Here is a 20,310-nt window from a genome sequence, read left to right on the forward strand (position 1 = left end):
CCTGCACCACGTACAGCAATGTGAGCGCCTCGCACCTGATGACCAGGTTCTTACCCACAATGGAGAAAGATTGCTGCTCCCACATGCTCAGCTTATGGTGTATCCTGGCTACTCGCTCCTTCCAGGTTTTGGTGCATGACCCGGCCCTTCCAAACCATATCCCCAGCACCTTTAGGTAGTCTGACCTGATGGTGAAGGGGACAAAGGATCGGTCAGCCCAGTTCCCAAAGAACATGGACTCGCACTTGCCGTGGTTAACTTTGGCTCCCGAGGTGAGTTCGAACTGGTCGCAGATGCTGATCAGTCTGCGAACGGACAGCGGATCCGAGCAAAAGATGGCGACGTCATCCAGGTACAGGGAAGTTTTAACCTGAGTGACTCCACTGCCTCGGATTGTAACCCCCCCCTTATGCTTGCATCCTTCCTAATAGACTCAGCAAAGGGTTCAATACAGCAAACAAACAAGACAGAGGAGAGAGGACTGCCCTGTCTGTCTTTGCAAAGCAGGTGTAGAAAAAGATGCAGTGGTTTTTATCGCGGTTCATCCCAAGCAGCTGTGTAACACAGGAGTCTGTGCTCTACAGGCTGTTCTCAGGGATGCACACCGAGATAAACATCAACTGCTGCTGGAGGACTATCAATTCGGTGAAAGACGCCCTTTGGTCTGCCCGAAACTTGCTGGTCTTCCAGCGCAAAGAGTTGTCCACGACCTAATGTTGCAGACTGGCACATTCCAAGGTCCAAGACTACGTGCTGAGGGACGCACTACAGCTTGGGGCAGCCGCTGCAAAGGTTCACTGGGGAAGACCACTGTGTAAGGTACCCCCACCAAGGTGAAGTGAGGGACTGGATCCATGGAAATCCCCTCGGGCTGTATCCAGAAAATATTTCTCCGCCTCCAGGCTCACTTCTTTGACCAGGAGTCCTCCTCCTGAACAGCAGACCCATTCTCCCACCTCCAGCATTCTCCCTCTACTTGGACCCCTCCCCCTGGCCACTTACCCGCTCTTGATCTCTTCATTGAAAACTGTCGGCTAGACAGTTGTCATCTCAATTTCTTTGCCCCCCTCACTCACTCTAACCTGTCCCCCTCTGATCTTGAGGCACTCCGTTCTCTCAGGTCTAACCCCGACATGGTCATCAAACCTGCAGACAAGGGTGGTGCTGTTGTTGTATGGCGTACCGACCTCTACCTTGCAAAGGCTCAGCGCCAACTCACAGACACTTCTTCCTACCTCCCTCTGGACCATGACCCCATCACCGAACATCAAGCCACCGTCCAAAGGACTGTCACTGACCTCATCTCCTCTGGAGATCTTCCCTCTACAGCTTCCAACCTCATAGTCCCGCAACCCCGGACAGCCCGCTTCTACCTCCTTCCCACAATCCACAAACGGGTACGTCCCGGCAGACCCATTGTGTCAGCCTGCTCCTGCCCCACTGAACTTATTTCTTCCTATCTTGACTCTATCTTTTCTCCGGTGGTCCAGTCTCTTCCCAACTACATCCGTGACTCTTCTGACGCCTTACGTCATTTTGACAATTTCCAGTTTCCTGGTCCCAACTGCCTCCTCTTCACTATAGACGTCCAATCGCGCTGCACCTCCATCCCCCGCCAGGATGGTTTGAGGGCTCTCCGCTTCTTCCTGGAACAGAGGCCCAACCAGTCCCCATCCACCACCACCCTCCTCCGCCTGGCTGAACTTGTTCTCACATTGAACAACTTCTCCTTCAACTCCACGCACTTCCTTCAAGTAAAAGGTGTCGCTATGGGTACCCGCATGGGTCCTAGTTATGACTGTCTTTTTGTGGGATATGTCGAGCATTCTTTGTTCCAGCCCTACTCAGGCCCCCTCCCCCAACTCTTTTTCCGGTACATTGATGACTGTATCGGTGCCGTTTCCTGCTCCCGCCCCGAACTGGAAAACTTTATCAACTTTGCTTCCAATTTCCACTCTTCTCTCACCCATACGTGGTCCATCTCTGACACTTCCCTTCCCTTCCTCGACTTCTCTGTCTCCATCTCTGGGGATAGGTTGTCTCCCAATATCCATTATAAGCCCACCGACTCCCACAGCTACCTCGACTACACTTCTTCACACCCTGCTTCCTGTAAGGACTCCATTCCATTCTCCCAGTTTCTCCGTCTTCGACGCATCTGCTCTGATGATGCGACCTTCCATGACGGTGCTTCTGGTATGACCTCCTTTTTCCTCAACCGAGGAATCCCCCCCACTGTTGTTGACAGGGCCCTCAACCGTGTCCGGCCCATTTCCCGTACTTCTGCCCTCAACCCTTCCCCTCCCTCCCAGAACCGTGACAGGGTTCCCCTTGTCCTCACTTTCCACCCCATCAGCCTCCATATCCAAAGGATCATCCTCTGCCATTTTCGCCACCTCCAGCGTGATGCCACTACCAAACGCATCTTCCCCCCCCTTCCCCTGTCAGCATTCCGAAGGGATCGTTCTCTCCGCGACAACCTGGTCCACTCCTCCATTACCCCCACCACCTCATCCCCATCCCATGGCACCTTCCCCTGCAATCGCAGGAGGTGTAATACCTGCCCATTTACCTCCTCTCTCCTCACTATCCCAGGCCCCAAATACTCCTTTCAGGTGAAGCAGCGATTTACTTGTACTTCTTTCGATGTAGTATACTGTATTCGCTGCTCACAATGTGGTCTCCTCTATATTGGGGAGACCAAGCGCAGACTGGGTGACCGTTTTGTGGAACACCTCAGCTCGGTCCGCAAGCAGGACCCTGAGCTTCCGGTTTCTTGCCATTTCAACACTCCCCCCTGCTCTCATGCTCACATCTCTGTCCTGGGATTGCTGCAGTGTTCCAGTGAACATCAACGCAAGCTCGAGGAACAGCATCTCATCTATCGATTAGGCACATTACAGCCTGCCGGACTGAACATTGAGTTCAATAATTTCAGAGCATGACAGCCCCCCATTTTACTTTCATTTTTAGTTGTTTTTTCTTTTTTCTTCTTTTTTGCTTTTTTACATTTTTTACAACCTTTTATATTGCATTTATTTCATTTCATCTTAGTTTATTCAGTTTGCTTACCCACTGTTTTTTTTCAGGTTTGCACTTGCTGCTGTTCAATATTCAGTCCGTTAACACCTATTCTGTACTAATGCTTTGTCTTTCAACACACCATTAACATATTGTTTGCCTTTGCTCCATGACCTTTTGGTCAGCTATGTGGCCTTGTCCAACCTGCACCTTCTCCTTTGTTATCTCTTGCCCCACCCCCACCTCACTTGCTTATAACCTGTGACATTTTTAATATTTGTCAGTTCCGAAGAAGGGTCAGTGACCCGAAACGTTAACTCTGCTTCTCTTTCCACAGATGCTGCCAGACCTGCTGAGTGGTTCCAGTATTTCTTGTTTTTATTCCAGAAAATATTTGTTTGCTGCAAAAAGTACATGGCAGGTAAAATGAAATGGAAAGGTTGTGAGGCAATTCACTCCTGTACTGAAGGAAACTGATCTCCTTTGCAATCTTTGTATTGTTGACTTGGTGCTGTTTTTGAACTGTTTTGTAATGTATCTTTTTATAGTTTTTTTAACGAATAAAGTATCTGTTGGAAATAAAAAAAAAAGTTCAGAGAAGGTTCACTGGATTTATTCCTGTGATGAAGGGTTGTCTTGTGAGGAGGATTGAGCAGGTTGGACCTATCCTGATTGGAGTTTAGAAACATGAGAGGTGATCGTATTGAGACATATAAGATTCTGAAGGGTCTTGACAGGGTAGATGCTGAGAGAATGTTTCCCCTCGTGGTGGAATCTAGAACTAGGGGACACAGTTTCAGAATTAGGGATTTTCCATTTCAGAAGGAAATGAGGAGGAATTTCTTCTCTCAGACAGTCGTTCATCTTTGGATTTTTATCTACAAGGAAGTCAAGGGTTATGGGGGGTAGGCAAGAAAGTGGGGTTGATGCCATGATCAGATCTGCCATGGTCCTATTGAATGGCGGAGAAGGCTCGAGGGGCCAAATGGCCTCCTCCTGCTACTATTTCTGTTCTTATGATCTCAATGCAGCTTGTTCCAAATAGAGACAAAAGAGTGGAATTCCAGAGGAGTGGTGAGAGTAATTACCCTTGAGTGAGTGTGGCATCAAGGATCCCTAGCAAAATTGAAATCAATGGGAATCAGGGGAAAATTGTCCACTTGTTGGAGTCATACCTAGCACAAAGCAAGATGATTATGGTTCGTGGAGGCCGATCATCTCAATCCAGGACATTGCCTCAGGAGTTTCTCAGGGTAGTGTCCTCGGCTCAACCATCCTCAGCTGTTTTATTAATGAGTTTCCCCTCAACTTAAGTCAGAAGTGGGAATGTTAGGTGATGATTCACAACTCCTCAGATACTGAAGCAGTCCATGTCTGCAAGCAGCGAGACCTGAACAACATTCAGGCTTGAGCTGATAAGTGACAAGCGACTTGATTGCCACAGAAGTGCCATGCAGTGAACATCTCCAATGATAGAGAATCAAACCATCTACCTTTTAATACTCAGCAGCATTATCATCACTGAATCCCTCACCAACAACATCTTGGGGGTCACCATTGATTATAAACTAAACTGGACCAGTCACATCTATGCTGCAGCTTTTAGCGTAGGTCAGAAATTGGGAATTCTGCAGCAAGTATCTCACCTCCTGACATGCCAAAGCCTGTCCATTATCTACAAGGCACAAGTCAGGAGTGTGATGGAATACTCTCCACTTTTCTGGATAGCTGCAGCTCCAAAAACACATAAAAAGCTCAATACCACCCAGGACAAAGCAGTCCTCTTCATCGGTACCTCACCCACCACCTTAAACATTCACTCCCTCCACCACCAGAGCACAGTGGCAGCAGTGTGTACCACCTACAAGATGCACTGCAGTAACTCGCTAAGTAACGTTCGACAGCACCATCCAAACCCGTGATCACTACCTCGAAGGACAAGGGCAGCAGATGCATGGGAACACCACCACCTGCAGGTTCACCTCCAAGTCACTCACCATCATGACTTGGAACTATATCACCATTTCCTCACTGCTGTTGGGTCAAAATCCTGGAACTCCCTCCGCAATAGCACTGTGGGTGTTCCTGCACCACATTGACTGCAGCAGTTCAAGAAGGCAGCTCCCCACCACATTCTCAAGGGCAATTAGGGATGGGCAATAAATGCCAGCCTTGCCAGCGATACTCACACCCAAAAATGAATAAAAAACAAATCATTCTCCACAGATTCCCCACAATCCAGGCTTGGACATTTACTTCAGGAGCACAGAGCTTTATATAACTACAACATGAGTTCCAATCTTCAGATTCCATTCACCTTTCACATTATTTTCTACCAGTCCACTAGCTTTTAGTGATTCAGCACTCGGGTCTCTGCTTCTCCAGTTTCTAACATCTCACCCCTTATAAAAAACACTCTGATCTATCTTTCGTAGGTCCTAGATGACCCCACATTTTAAACTCCATCTGCCAAAGCATTGCTCACTCACTTAATCTATCAAGAAGATTTGAAAATAAATTTCTTGCCAAAGGATAATGTTCTGCTTCTGCTCCCTCGCCGTTTGCTTTTCCCGTTAGTCTTTCATTTGGTGTAAATCCAGAGAAAGTAAAGATGGAAGGAAGGAGGGAGGGAAAAATCTTCCTCCTTTTTGTGATCCCTATTTGATCTTCATTCCAGTCCAATTTGGGTGAAGAATTCCAATTGTCTGTCTCAATTTTAATAAAGTATAAACAATTCTGGAATCACCAGCGAGATATTGACAAGAACATGTTTCCAGGCCAACTTTCCACAAAAGCTCCCCCACAACAATGTACTAGACACTTCATACACTGACGACAAAATTGGGATCCGAACCCACACATGCAAAGCAAAATGCATTAGTACGCCACCGTCTTAACCTCTCGACCACCTTGTCAGCTGTTTGGACAGTACAGATCCTGGCTGTGCAGCCAGATGTGCAATGATGGAAATGCAGCTTCTGTAAGTAAATGAAATTTCCATCACATCAGGTCATGGCCTGTTGGGAATGGAGCGGTGTGAAACATTCCAGACCATGTCCAACACGTTTCTACTCAGTGTGAAAATCCACCACGGAAAGACTGGAACATACAATCATTTGATCACATCATGATTAACATCACTCAGACACCTGAACCATGAGGTCACTGACGAAGTCATGATGACCGAATTTCTCATGAAATGACAACTGAACTAACTGACTGGAAGTATTGCTTTAACTCCACATGATCAGAGAGGCACAGCCTCAGACCGACTTGGCAGATGAATATTGATTGAATAATTTCTGTGTGAGGAATGTTCCAGCATCATAAACCAGGGGAACGTGCTGACTGAGCTGTGTCTTCATCTCTTCTGGGCAGTCGGACAGTTCACCCTTCATTCTGCTCTGATTCACTTTCCCAAAGCGGATCTACAGATTCTCAAATCTGGAGACTGGGTTTTCTTATTTTGTTCCTTTTGATTTTTCTTGCTCCTGAATGATAATATATTCTAAACCTCGGATCAACCCTCCCCTTTGCGTCGTGTTATAGTCTTGGTTAAAAGAGACACAAAATGACACAAACACTCTGAAACATACAACACGGTCACACTTTCCTTCAGTGAGATTAATGTTGAGCTGTTTTCCAGGTTAAATGCAACTGCAAACACATTGCTCTCAAAGAAATTGTAGGGGATTGAGTTGCCGTTGTAATATTAGCACTGGACATCTGTACGAGCAGGAACAGCCATTTCAAACTCACATCCTTCACAAAGGCAACCACTGAGCTGTTTTCTTTTGTGAATGAAATTCATAAGAAAAGTTAAAGTTCACAAGAAAATGGATGTAAATGATTGATAGCTAAACTTTTGAAGCCATGATATGAATCCAAGATTTTCTGATTATTAGACAAACACTCAAACCAATTAAGCTACTGAGCCAGATCACAAGTGCTGTGACAACTAAGGGCAGAGGAGGGCACTCTTTATTCTCATCCCACTTCTCCACAGGTCACAACATCTATGTGAACTTTTCCCACTACTGATACAGTCAATCATATACTCTATTTTTCCCAGAATAGAAGACCCTGACCAGGTTTCTTTAATGAACAACAAAATTATCCATTTATTGTCGAACAAGTTTTAACTAGTCATGAAGTAAAGCATAAACACACAGGTGGAAATTTTAAAAGTTCCTTTTTCACCTTGAACAACTTTTAAAGTCCTTTTTTTTATCTTCGAGCCACACGCACACACACACACCGGATAGCTGAAAAAATAAAAGGGATTTTTTTTTTAATTCAGCACTCTGTTACAGACAAAAAAAACCTCTTGGGCTGTTTATTTGCTCATTTTTGAAGAAATCATCAGATGAGATATGTTGCTCCAAAACTGGAAGACAGTCTAACTTCCGAGTATACGTAGACAGGTCACTAGGGTATTTTAGAACAGTTCTTTTCAGAAGGCATTGAGAATTAATTTTAGCAGGCTTTCTTCAAAGACATGCGACAAGATGAATTAACTCAGTGGACTTCTCAGGGTCTTTTAAAGATTTTCTGGAAAACAAACTGGGTTGTGGTCTTCTCTCCTTCCTTGACGATTCTTCAGGCTAACTTTATCAGCTGCTCACTCCAGCAGGTAAAACACACTTACTGCTACAACCAAAGCTTGTGAGTTTTCTGCTGTCTTAGGTTTGCGCTGCTGCTGCCAAGGTTGTCCAATCAAGGGGCATGACTGACTTCACTAACCATATTTCTCCCGGTTACCAGGGTTTCTGTTCTATATTTAACTTGAATCATGTGACAACCAGTAAACATCGTTGCCAAATTGGTTCTTTTGGTGCTCTCTTGAAAAAGAACTGGTCCTACATTTATTCAGTTTGATTATGACTTCTTCAAAAAATATTTTAACAGAAGAAACAGAATCCCTTCCATAACATCATGTCCTTTCCCTGAGCTACAGGTTATTGCAAGTCTCTCTGGCTGTGTTTATTTTAGGTGATTTTAGTTTAGTTTAGTTTAGTTTAGAGATACAGCACTGAAACAGGCCCTTCGGCCCACCGAGTCTGTGCCGACCATCAACCACCCATTTATACTAATCCTACACTAATTCCATATTCGTACCACATCCCCACCTGTCCCTGTATTTCCCTACCTATACTAGGGGCAATTTATCATGGCCAATTAACCTATCACCCTGCAAGTCTTCGGCATGTGGGAGGAAACCGGAGCACCCGGAGAAAACCCACGCAGACACAGGGAGAACTTGCAAACTCCACACAGGCAGTACCCAGAATTGAACCCGGGTCGCTGGAGCTGTGAAGCTGCGGTGCTAACCACTGCGCCACTGTGCAGGAATCCATGTGTTTGCAGATCTTTGTGAGTGAGAGATGTGGTAATATGCTTAAAAGATTTCCCTGTAAATTATTCGTATCTCCATCTTTCCCCGAACTTTGTACAAACACATTAATATGGGAATCACACACATCAGGCCGTCAAACCTGTCTGCTAAACATTGAAAGGTGACAGTGTTTATTGTGACGGGGTTCCATTTATGAAGACACATATTGATGATTCACACATGTAAAAATTTGTATATTATGTTCATGACATAATGACATAAATAAACATTTCCTTGCACTTGCCACGCTTGGTGAACATTTTCTCTGCTGATGCCCCTGAATATATTAGAGAACATGGTGACGAGGTTGAGATAAAAGTCTGTAAATATAGGCAGCAAACAGCAGCAGGGACTGCAGTGAACAGGATTTACGTGACATATTTGTGCTTATATTGGTGGGTGAAATAAGATACGAAACACACAAAATCCTACATTTGAGCTCGCGTAAAAGATTGCTCTGTCTATGGAGATAGCATCAAAGAATGCTCAGGAATTTTGTCCTGTGCCAGTGATCGTAACACACTTCAGGGGAACTTAAAAAAAAATGGTAAAATGGGCTTTCACATAACAGATGAAATTTTACACAGAGAAGTGTGAAGTGATACAATTTGGAAGGAAGAATGCCATATAAATGAAAAGTTACAATTCTAAACTGGGTGCAGGAGCAGAGAGACAATGTACACCAATGTTAGAAGGATTGAAAAGGCAGCTAAGAGCAAACAGGACACTTGGCTTTATTAATAGAGGCATAGAGTAAAAGCATATAAGTTATGCTAAACCTTTATAAAATACTGGGAATGAATGGCCTCCACCTGTACCTCCACAGAAAGCTTCCATTCCAGGTTTACACACACTCGTCAGGATCACGCTCCACAGATTCTGCCCTCCAGGCTCAGACACCCACTTCAGGATCACTCTCCACAGATCCCGCCATTCCAGGTTCGGACACCCACTTCAGGATCACTCTCCATTGATCCCAGCACTATGGGCTCGGAGACCCTCTTCAGAGATCCTAAATCTCCAGACACGGACATCCTTTGAGGACCACTCTCCACAGATTCTGCCCTCCAGGCTCAGACATCCTCTTCAGAATCACTCTCCATACATCCCACCACTCCACGCACGGATATCTCAATCAGGATCCGATCAAAGAATGTTGCTTGTCACTTATCAGCTCAAGCCTGAATGTTGTTCAGGTCTTGCTGCTTGCAGGCACAGACTGCTTCAGTATCTGAGGAGTTGTGAATCATCATCTAACATTCCCACTTCTGACTTATGTTGAAGAGAAAGCCATCAATGAAACAGCTGAGGATGGTTGGGCCTTGGACACTGCCCTGAGAAACTAGGTATCCAGTCATGAAAGGTGGAGGACAATTAAATAACGAACCAGATGAGGAGGCTCCAAAAACATCCCTATCCTCAATGTTGGTGGAGCCGAGCACGTCAGTGCAAAAGATGAAGCTGAAGCATTTGAAACCATCTTCAGTCAGAAATTGCTCAGTGGATGATTCATCTCGGCCTCTTGAGGTCCCCAGCATCACAGCTTCCAGTTTTCAGCCAATTTGCTTCACTCCACATAATGGCAAGAAACAGCTGAAGGCACTCGATACAGCAAAGACTATGGGCCCTAACAACATTCCGGCTCTAGTGTAAATCTGAGCTCTTTTTGGCTTCAGTCTGGTTCAGTAAATATACCGAGTCGGATGTGTAGGTAAATTCAATTACTTTATTTGCGCATTTAGCCGGCTGACTTACTCTAATGCAACGACACTGACTCCACCCAGAGTCTGTCTGGTCCACTAGAGTAAGTGAAGTTTTTTGATACAGGTACTACTGTTTATACATTAAGATTCATGCTACACCCCCTTGTTTAACCAATCAGTGCGATACAATTCTACTTCACCCACGTGGTGACATGCAGTACATCTGTTACTCAGGTTACAATACACTCCATTTTCAATACATACTTGTTACTGATAAAATATTGTTTTGTACCAGCAAGATAAAACAAAGCGGACAAGCAAGCTAATTAGCAAGAGCATAGGAATCATCAATAATCATTCTGGTCTCACTCCCTGCATGGATCATGAGTCTGTCTCTACCTTGTGACAAGTAATTGCAGCGCATCCTGCTATCTCTGTTAGGTGTACATTCCTGAGTGTTTCATGCAGTCTGCAGCTACATCAAGTAGTGGCAGTTCACGAAGATAAGAGGGGCCGAGCACTCCTTATCACTCACACAGGGATGGACATCATTTGATTCACAGGAGTCCATTTGTTCCAAACCACAGGGAGTCACACAATCAGGCCATAAAGAACAGATGTCTTTGCAATTACCAGTGTCGGTTAGTCTTGACAGTCTCACACGCTCTGCCTTTATTTTTAACTATTTCATTGTGGTTTCTGCCACTTAAAATCAAAGCTCAGCAAAGCTACTATTCCTAACTTGGCTACATTTCCCATTAAGCATAGTGCCATGCCTTTCTGCTCACTTCCACACTAGTACTGAAGACTTGTGCTCCAGAACTAGCTGCGCCCTCAGCCAAGCTGTTCCAGTAGAGCTACAACACGGGCATCTACTTGACAATGTGGAAAGTTGCCCAAGTGTGCCCTCTCCACAAAAAAAATGCAGGACAAATCCAATCTGACCAATTGCCGCCCCATCAGTCTACTATCAATCATCAGCAAAGTGATGGAAGATGTCACCAACAGTGCTATCAAGCACCACACACTTAGCAATAATCTGATCATTGATGCTCAATTTAGGTTCTGCCAGGGTCTTTCAACTCCAGGAAATAATTTGGCAGATAGAGTAGAATGTGGGAAAATGTGAGGTTATCCACTTTGGTAGGAAGAATAGAAAAGGAAAATATTATTTAAATTGTGAGAGATTACAGAATGCTGCGTGTAGAAGGATCTGGGTGTCCTCGTACATGAATCACAAAAAGTTACCATGCAGGTACAGCAAATAATTAGGAAGGCAAATGGAATGTTACCCCTTATTGCAAGGGGGATGGAGTATAAAAGTAGAGAAGTCTTGCTACAAATGTACATGGTGCTGGTGAAACCACACCTAGAGTACTGTGTACAGTTTTGGTCTCCTTATTTAAGGAGGGATATACTTGCATTGGAGGCAGTTCAGAGAAGGTTCATTGGATTTATTCCTGTGATGAAGGTGTTGTCTCATGAGGAAAGTTGAGCAGGTTGGACCGATACTCATTGGAGTTGAGAAAAATGAAAGGTGAACGTATTGAGACATATAAGATTCTGAGGGGGCTTGACAGGGTAGATGCTGAGAGGATGTTTCCTCTCGTGGTGGAATCTAGAACTAGGGGACACAGTTTCAGATTCAGGGCTTTTTCATTTAAGAAGGAATTTCTTCTCTCAGAGGGTCATTAATCTTTGGAATTCTTTACCGCAGAGAGCAGTGGAGGCTGGGTCATTGAATGTCTTCAAGATTTTTATCTACAAGAGAGCCAAGGGTTATGTGGGCAGGCAAGAAAGTGGGGTTGAGGTCATGATCAGGTCAGCCATGATCCTATTGAATGGCGGAGCAAGCTCGAGGGGCCTAATGGCCTACTCCTGCTATGAGTTCTTCCGATCTTCTGTTCTTATGATCTCATTGCAGCTTGGTCCAAACAGAGACGAAAGACTGGAATTCCAGAGGAGAGGTGAGAGTGATTGCCCTTGAGTGAGTGTGGCATCAAGGATCCCTCGCAAAATTGACGTCAATGGGAATCAGGGGGAAAACTCTCCACTTGTTGAAGTCATACCTAGCACAAAACAAGATGTTGTGGTTAGTGGAGGCCAATCATCTCAGCCCAGGACATTGCCTCAGGAGTTTCTCAGGGTAGTGTCGTAGACCCAAACATCCCAGCTGTTTCATTGACGACTTTCTCTTCAACATAAGTCAGAAGTGGGAATGTTAGATGATGATTCACAACTCTTCAGATACTGAAGCAGTCTGTGCCTGCAAGCAGCAAGACCTGAACAACATTCAGGCTTGAGCTGATAAGTGACAAGCAACCTTCTGGCCACACAAGTGCCAAGCAGTGAACATCTCCAATGAGAGAGAAAAAAAATCTACCTTTTGATATTCAGAAGCATTATCATCGTTAAATCCCCCACCATCAACATCTTGACCAGAAACGTAACTGGACCAGTCACATCTATGCTGTGGCTATAAGCGCAGGTCAGAGATTACGAATTCTGCAGCAAGTATCTCACCTTCTGACACCCCAAATCCTGTCCACCATCTACAAGGCACAAGTCAGGAGTGTGATGGAATACATCCCACTCAACAACACTCAAGAAGCTCAACACCATCCAGGACAAAGCAGCGCACTTGATCGGCACCTCACCCGCCACCTTAAACATTCAATCCCTCCACAACCTGTAAACAGTGGCTGCAGTGTGTACCATCTCCATATGCACTGCAGCAACTCGCCAAGTATCCTTCAACAGCACCTTCCAAACTCGTGACCACTACCACCTCGAAGGACAAGGGCAGCAGATGCATGGGAACTCACTAACTGCAGGTTCCCCTCCAAGTCACTCACCATCCTGACTTGGAACGATATCGCCATTTATTCACTGTTGTTGGGTCACAATCCTGGAACTCCCTCCCCAATAGCACTGTGGGTGTTCCTGCACCATATGGACTGCATCAGTTCAAGAAGGCAGCTCTCCACCACCTTCTCAACGGCAATAGGAATGGGTAATAAATGCTAGCCTTATCAGCGATACTCACACCCAAGAATGAATAAAAACCAAATCACTCTCCACAGATTCCCCACAATCTGGGCTTGGACATTTACTTCAGGAGCACAGAGCTTTATATCACTGCAACATGAGTTCCAATCTTCAGATTCTGTTCACTTTTCACATTATTTTCTACCAGTCCACTAGCTTTTATTAATTCAGTATTCGGGTCTCTGCTCCTCCGCCGTTTCTAACATCTCACCTCTTACAAAAAAACACTCTGATCTATCGTAGGTTGTAGATGACCCCTCATTTTAAACTCCATCTGCCAAAGCATTGCTCACTCACTTAATCTATCAAGAAGATTTGAAAATAAATTTCTTGCCATAGGATAATTTTCGGCATCTGCTCCCTCGCCATTTGCTTTTCCCATTTGTCTTTCACTTGGTGCAAATCCAGAGAAAGTAAAGATGGAAGGAAGGAGGGGAGGAAAAATCCTGCTCCGTTTCGTGACCCCTATTTGATCTTCATTCCAGTGCAGTTTGGGTGAAGAATTCCAATTGTCTGTCTCAATTTTAATAAAGTATAACCAATTCTGGAATCACTGTCTGGACATTGACAAGAACAGGTTTCGAGGCTGACTTTACAAATAAACTCCCCCAACATAAACAATACACTAAACAGTTCATAAACTAGCGACAAGGATGGGATTCGAACCCACGTGTGCAGAGCACAATGGATTAGCAATCCATCGTCTTAACTTCTCGGCCACCTTGTCAGATGTAGAGGCACAGCCGTCACCTTCAGCACAGTTTCTGGCTGTGCAGCCAGCTGTGTAATGATGGAAATATATCTTCTGTCAGTAAATGAAGTTGGGAATGGAGCGGTGTGAAACATTTCCAGACCATGTCCAACACGTTTCTACTCAATGTGAAAACCCACCACGGAAAGACTGGAACATACAATCATTTCATCACATCATGATTAACATCACTCAGACACCTGAACCATTAGGTCACTGATGAAGTCATGATGACCGAATTTCTCATGAAATGAAAACTGAACTAACTGACTGGAAGAATTGCTTTAACCCCACATGATCAGCGAGGCACAGCATCAGGCCGACTTGTCGGGTGGTGTAAACAGATATCACTGCTTCTGATCTTCACCAGAACAGAGAGTGAGATGTAACATTGATCATCAAACAGACTGTGAGAGAATACAACAGAATAAAACACATGGAGAGACACTGTGGAATAACAAATAGATTTGATTGGAATGTTGAAATTTTGATTAGAATGGATAAAACACCAGAAACAGCAGATTAAGTTGGGATTCTCATCATTATATTGATCTGGGACAGAAAAGAGAAACTGATGGAAAGAAGAGAAGAAGGAAGAAAAGAAAGGATGGAACTGTTCAATTTTTTCAGTTTTTTCACTCGCCCATCAAAGCTGATAAAAAAAGTTGCAAATAACAGAGAATTTCACCAAAAATGGAGATTAAATGTTGCTGAAACCTTGGATCGAAGGATGCCCCAACAGATCACCTGTTTAACTGTCTCCTCACTGGGGGATTTCAATCAGTGAGCAATATTATTCTCTACTTTTTTTGTTAATTGGTCCCAGAACTGTCACTTGGAATTAATATCTGTGTTCCGACTCCTGAATAATAAAATTGTGAGTTTCTCGATATTTTCTGGACACAGTTCCTGCTGAAAGAACTAAGAACTCTTTTCTAATTTACACAATATCCTTGGTGCTGCTCTCTCTTCTCCCAAACTTCATCTCATGTGACTGTTACATCATCACTCTGACAGTGGAAGGGGTTGATCCCACTATCTTCAGCATTAACCCTTTACATCCTTATACCACACTGTCTGTCCAAAAAAAATGGGTGGAGGGAACTTCCTTCATTTATCAAAACACCAACAGCAGCACAGTGGCGCAATGGTTAGCACCGCAGCCTCACAGCTCCAGTGACCAGGATTCAGTTCTGGGTACTGCCTGTGTGGAGTTTGTAAGTTCTCCCTGTGTCTGTGTGGGTTTCCGCCGGGTGCTCTGGTTTCTTTCCACCTCCAAAAGACTTGCAGGTTGATAGATAAATTGGCCATTGGAAATTGTCCCTTGTGTAGGTACGTGGTAGGAGAATGGTGGGGATGTGGTAGAGAATATGGGATTAATGTAGGATTAGTATAAATGGGTGGTTGCTGGTTGGCACAGACTCGGTGGGCCGATGGGCCTGTTTCAGTGCTGTATCTCTAAATAAGAAAAGTAAAATAAAAGCTACCAGTCGTAAATCAACTCAAACCCATTAGAGAGATAGAGGGAGACTGTCAGAGAACTTCCTGCATCCAGTCCTGACCCTGTCACACTCAGCAGCTTCTCACCCAGACCCCACTCTCATCAACACTGAACATTGTTACCGAGACCCTTCAAATACTGTTTATAAAAGGTAGAAAAATTCAAACTTCATCACAGCTAGATTGAATAGAACAAAGTTTAATATCTTCTCGTCGTCACTCGGTAACCACATGAGACAGTCCTTAAATCAGTAGCATAAATTATCAGCTGTAAGAATGTTTGTCATTGGGTTGAATCATTTCTGTGTGATGAATGTTCCAGCATCATAAACCAGGGGAACGTGTTGACTGAGCCGTGTCTTCATCTCTTCTGGGCAGTTGGACTGTTCACCCTTCATTCTGTTCTGATTCACTTTCCCAAAGCGGATCTCCAGATTCTCAAATCTGGAGACTGGGTTTTCTTATTTGGTTCCTGTTGATTTTTCTTCCTCCTGAATGATAATATATTCCAAACTCGGATGAACCTTTCCCTGTGTCCTGGTCTCGGTTAAAAGCGACAAATAACGGCACCAACATTCTGAAACATACAACACGGTCACATTCTGCTTCAGTGAGATTAATGCTGAGGCAGTTTCCGTGTCGAATGCGATTGTGAACAAATTTCTCTCAAGGAAATTGTGAGTGATCAAGTATTTGCACTGAATTTCTGTGCAAGAAGGGACAGTTTCAAACAGCCATTCCCAAATCAATTCCTTCACAAAGACAAAGACTGTGCTCAACGTCACAAACAAATTTGAACTCGAAGTTCAGGAGAAGACAGAGATGTGAATGATTGACAGTGTAATCTTTAAATCATAACTTTCCGTTTCTTCGTTGAAGTGAGGCTCAACCCTAAGCCACTAGAGATCGCGGAAAGCTACAAACTTGGATCCAGAAATCAGAAAAGTAGTGAAACAGTTGGTGAGTACATTGTGACACTGAAGAATTTATCACCACATTGCAACATTGGCACATTCTTAGACCGCACATTATGAGACAGATTTGTGCTTATATTGGTGGATGAGGAAAGATACTAAACACACAAAATCCCAATTTGAGCTAGTGTGTAAGCTTGCTCTTTCCACGGAGATAGCATCAAAGAATGCTCGTGAATTTCATCCTATGCCAGTGACAGTAACACACTTCAGAGGAACTTAAACACACTGGTAAAATGGGCTTTCACACAACAGATAAAATTTTACACAGAGAATTGTGAAGTGATACAGTTTGGGAGGAAGAATGAGACAATGGACACCAATCTTTTTTGATCAAGGTTTGAAAAGGTTGCGAAGAGCAAACAGGACACTTGGCTTTATTAATAGAGGCATAGAGTAAAAGCAAATAAGTTATGCTAAACCTTTATAAAACACTGGGGCTGAATGGCCTACTCCTGCACCTCCACGGAAAGCTTCCACTCCAGGCTTGGACACCCTCTTCAGGATCACTCTCCATACATCCCGCCACTCCGCACACGGATATCTCCCTCAGGGTCAGATCACAGCTCCACAGTCCTGCCACATCCAGTCGTGAATGGTGGTGGATAATTAAATAACTAACAAGATGAGGAGGCTCCAAAAACATTCACATCCTCAATGATGGTGGTGCTGAGCACGTCAGTGCAAAAGATGAAGCTGAAGCATTTGCAACCATCTTCAGTCAGAAATATTAAGTGGATTTGATCTGTGCTAATTTCAGCTCCTCATGCTCGCTGGTGCCTTGGTTCTCTGGTGCTAATTTCAGAGTAAATCATGCAGCTTGACAATTGGAGCCAAAGAAAAAGACACAGGAGAGGTTGAAAGTGCCAAAACCTGGGATTGAACCAAGAACTGTTTAACTGTTAGTACAGCACGAACTCAACAAAGCTATTTCAACAACACACCAAAGCCAGCATTCTGTCACTGCTTTGGGAGACAATATATACATTAAAGTGTTTGTAAAAATTTACAGAACACAACATGTGAGTAATATTCCCCATTGTTTTCTCAGTACTGATGGACTGTGAAGTGGGAGACAGCCAGAAGTCCCACTGTGCCACACTGACCCTGAGCTGTGAGTGAAATGAGATAAAGTTCAATCTTTAGCAGAGAGATTCTGGAGAGAGGTAAGAGTCCTGAATCAAGGAAAGACTTTCTGACACAATAAAAGCAAAATACTGCAGATGCTGGAAATCTGAAATGAAAACAAAAAGTGCTGGAAATACTCAATAGCTCTGGCAACATCTGTGGTGAGAGAAACAGAGTTAACGTTTCTGGTCTGTGACCTTTCATCAGAACTGACACAGGTTAGAAAAGAATTAGGTTTTAAACAAGTGACGGGGAGGGGCATGTGGGAGAGAACAAAGAGGAAGGTGTTTGATAGGGCAGAGGGCAGGAGAGATTAAATAACAAAGCTGTCCTGGGACAAAGGCAAAGAGTGTGTTAATGCTTGTGGTTGCCTGACACCAGTCATGCTCTGATGTTATTGTACACAATGTTCAATCCACAAGGCTGTAGAGTGCCGAATCAAAAGGTCAGGTGCTGCTCCTCGAGCTTGGGTTGATTTTCACTGGAACACTGGAACAGGCCAAAGACAGAAGTGTTGACATGAGAGCAGGGGAGAGTGTTGAAATGGCAAGCAACCCGAAGCTCAGGTTTATGCTTTCGGCCTGAGCAGAGGTGTTCCATCCAATCTGCATTTGGTCTCCCCAGTTTAGAGGAGACCGCATTGTGAGCAGTGAATACAGTATACATAATTGAAAGAAGTACAAGTAAATCGCTGCTTCACCTAAAAGGAGTGTTTGGGGCTTTAGATAATGAGCAGAGAGGAGGGAAAAGGGCAGGTATTATATCTCCTGCGATTGCATGGGAATGTGCCTTGGGAAGGGGACGAGGTATTGGGGGTAATGGAGGAGTGGACCAGGGTGTCGCGGAGGGAACAATCCCTTCGGAATGCTGACAGGGGAGGGGAGGATGCGTTTGGTGGTGGCATCACGCTGGTGGTGGCGGAAATGGTGGAGGATGATCCTTTGGATGTGGAGGCAGGTGGGGTGGAAAATGAGGACAAGGGGAACCCTGTCGCAGTTCTGGGAGGGAGGGGAAGGGGGAAGGCAGAGGTTGAGAGTCCTTTCAATTACACTGGGAGGGGACGGGGTGGGAGTAGTTGAAATCTGGTGATGTTGTTGAATTTAATTTCAAACAATCCTTGAACTCTCTGCTGATGAAGACTGAAAAAGGGAAGAACAACCACACAACAAGGCTCTCAAATCCAAGACCCTGAGATTAAAAGTCTCATGCTGTACCAACTGAGTTAACAAGGCCTGATACAGTACTTCTACTCTGTCTGTTATTGGACGGATGCAGCTGTTGGCTCCACCCCAAGGGCGGGAATTTGTTCCACCAACTATGAAGCAGTTTCCTATCAATTCCCCAGATTATCAGTAAATCCACTTCCAGAAGCCCCAAAGTGTGATATATTCCTCTCACTCATCAATAATAAAACTGAAATCTTTTTACCTTCCAAATGCTGCCATCTATTTTGTCAGTATTTATTTCTCTCTCCTTTTTATTTAGTTCATGCATTTCTTCAGAATTTTTTTTTCAATTATATCTGAGGGAAGAAATGAACAGATCTGGCAGCTCAAAACTGGGCATCCATGAGGCACTGTGGGCCATCAGCAGCAGCAGAATTGTATTTAAACACAATATGTTACCTCATGGCCTGACATATCCCTCACTCTACCATTACCATCAAGCCAAGGGAGCAATAGTGGTTCAATGAAGTGTGCAGGAGGGCATGTCAGGAGCAGCACCAAGCAGACCTAAAAATGAGTGAAGCTACAACACAGGATTACTTGCATGTCATATAGCGGAAGCAGCATGCTATAGACAAAGCTGAGTGATCTCACAACCAACAGATCAGATCAAAGCTCTGCAGTCCTGCCACATCCAGTCCTGAATGGTGGTGGATAATTAAACAATTAACAGGAGGACGAGGCTCCACAAATATCCCCATCCTTAATGATAAGGGAGACCAGTATATCAGTGCAAAATACAAGGTTGAATCATTTGCAACCATCTTCAGCCAGAAGTGCCAAGTAGATGATCAATCTCGGCCTCCTCCTGAGGTCCCCAGCATCACAGGTGCCAATCTTCAGCTAAATCCACTTCACTCCACATGATATCAAGAAATGGCTGAAGGCTCTGGATACTGACAACATCCTGGCTGCAGTGCTGAAGACTTGTGCTCCAGAACTAGCCACACCGCCCGCCAAGCTACAACACTGGCATCTACCCAGCAATGTGGAAAATTGCCCAGGTATGTTCTGTATACAAAAGGGAGGACAAATCCAACCCGGTCAATTCCTGCCCGATCAACCTCCTCTTGATCATCAGTAAAGTGATGGAAGGTGTCGCTGACAGTGCTATCAAGCAGCACTTACACAGCAATAACCTACTCACCGATGTTCATTTTGGGTTCCGCCAGGGCCACTTAGTTCCTGACTTCATTATGGCCTTGGCCCAAATATGGACAGAAGAGCTGAATTCAGGAGGTGAGGTGAGGTGACAGTGACTGCTCTTGCCAAGGGCATCAAGGAGCCCTTGCAAAATTGAATTCAATGGCAATCAAGGAGAAAAATCTCCACTGGTTGGAGTCATACCTTGCGCAAAGGAATATGGTGCTGGTTGTTGGTGGCCAGTCATCTCAGTACCAGACATCGCTCAGGAGTTCCTCAGGGTAGTGTCCTCGGCCCCAACCGTCTTCAGTTGCTTCATCAATAAACTTCCTTCCATCATAAGATCAGAAGTGGAAATGTTCACTGATGATTGCAAAATGTTCAGTTGCATTAGTAACTCCTCAGATACTGAAGCAGTCCG

General features: G+C 44.5%; 1 non-coding gene and 1 pseudogene across 1 annotated transcript; one reads left to right on the forward strand and one right to left on the reverse strand.

The window, feature by feature from the left end:
* The window catches only part of LOC137350407 (histone H2A-like), a 171,001-nt pseudogene that overhangs the window by 75,428 nt on the left and 75,263 nt on the right, over positions 1–20,310 (forward strand).
* On the reverse strand, positions 13,813–13,894 carry trnas-gcu (transfer RNA serine (anticodon GCU)). The gene has a single exon. It is a non-coding gene; the product is annotated as a tRNA-Ser (tRNA).

Source organism: Heterodontus francisci, chromosome 35 (assembly GCF_036365525.1).
Source record: "Heterodontus francisci isolate sHetFra1 chromosome 35, sHetFra1.hap1, whole genome shotgun sequence".
In the NCBI taxonomy this organism is placed as follows: domain Eukaryota; kingdom Metazoa; phylum Chordata; class Chondrichthyes; order Heterodontiformes; family Heterodontidae; genus Heterodontus; species Heterodontus francisci.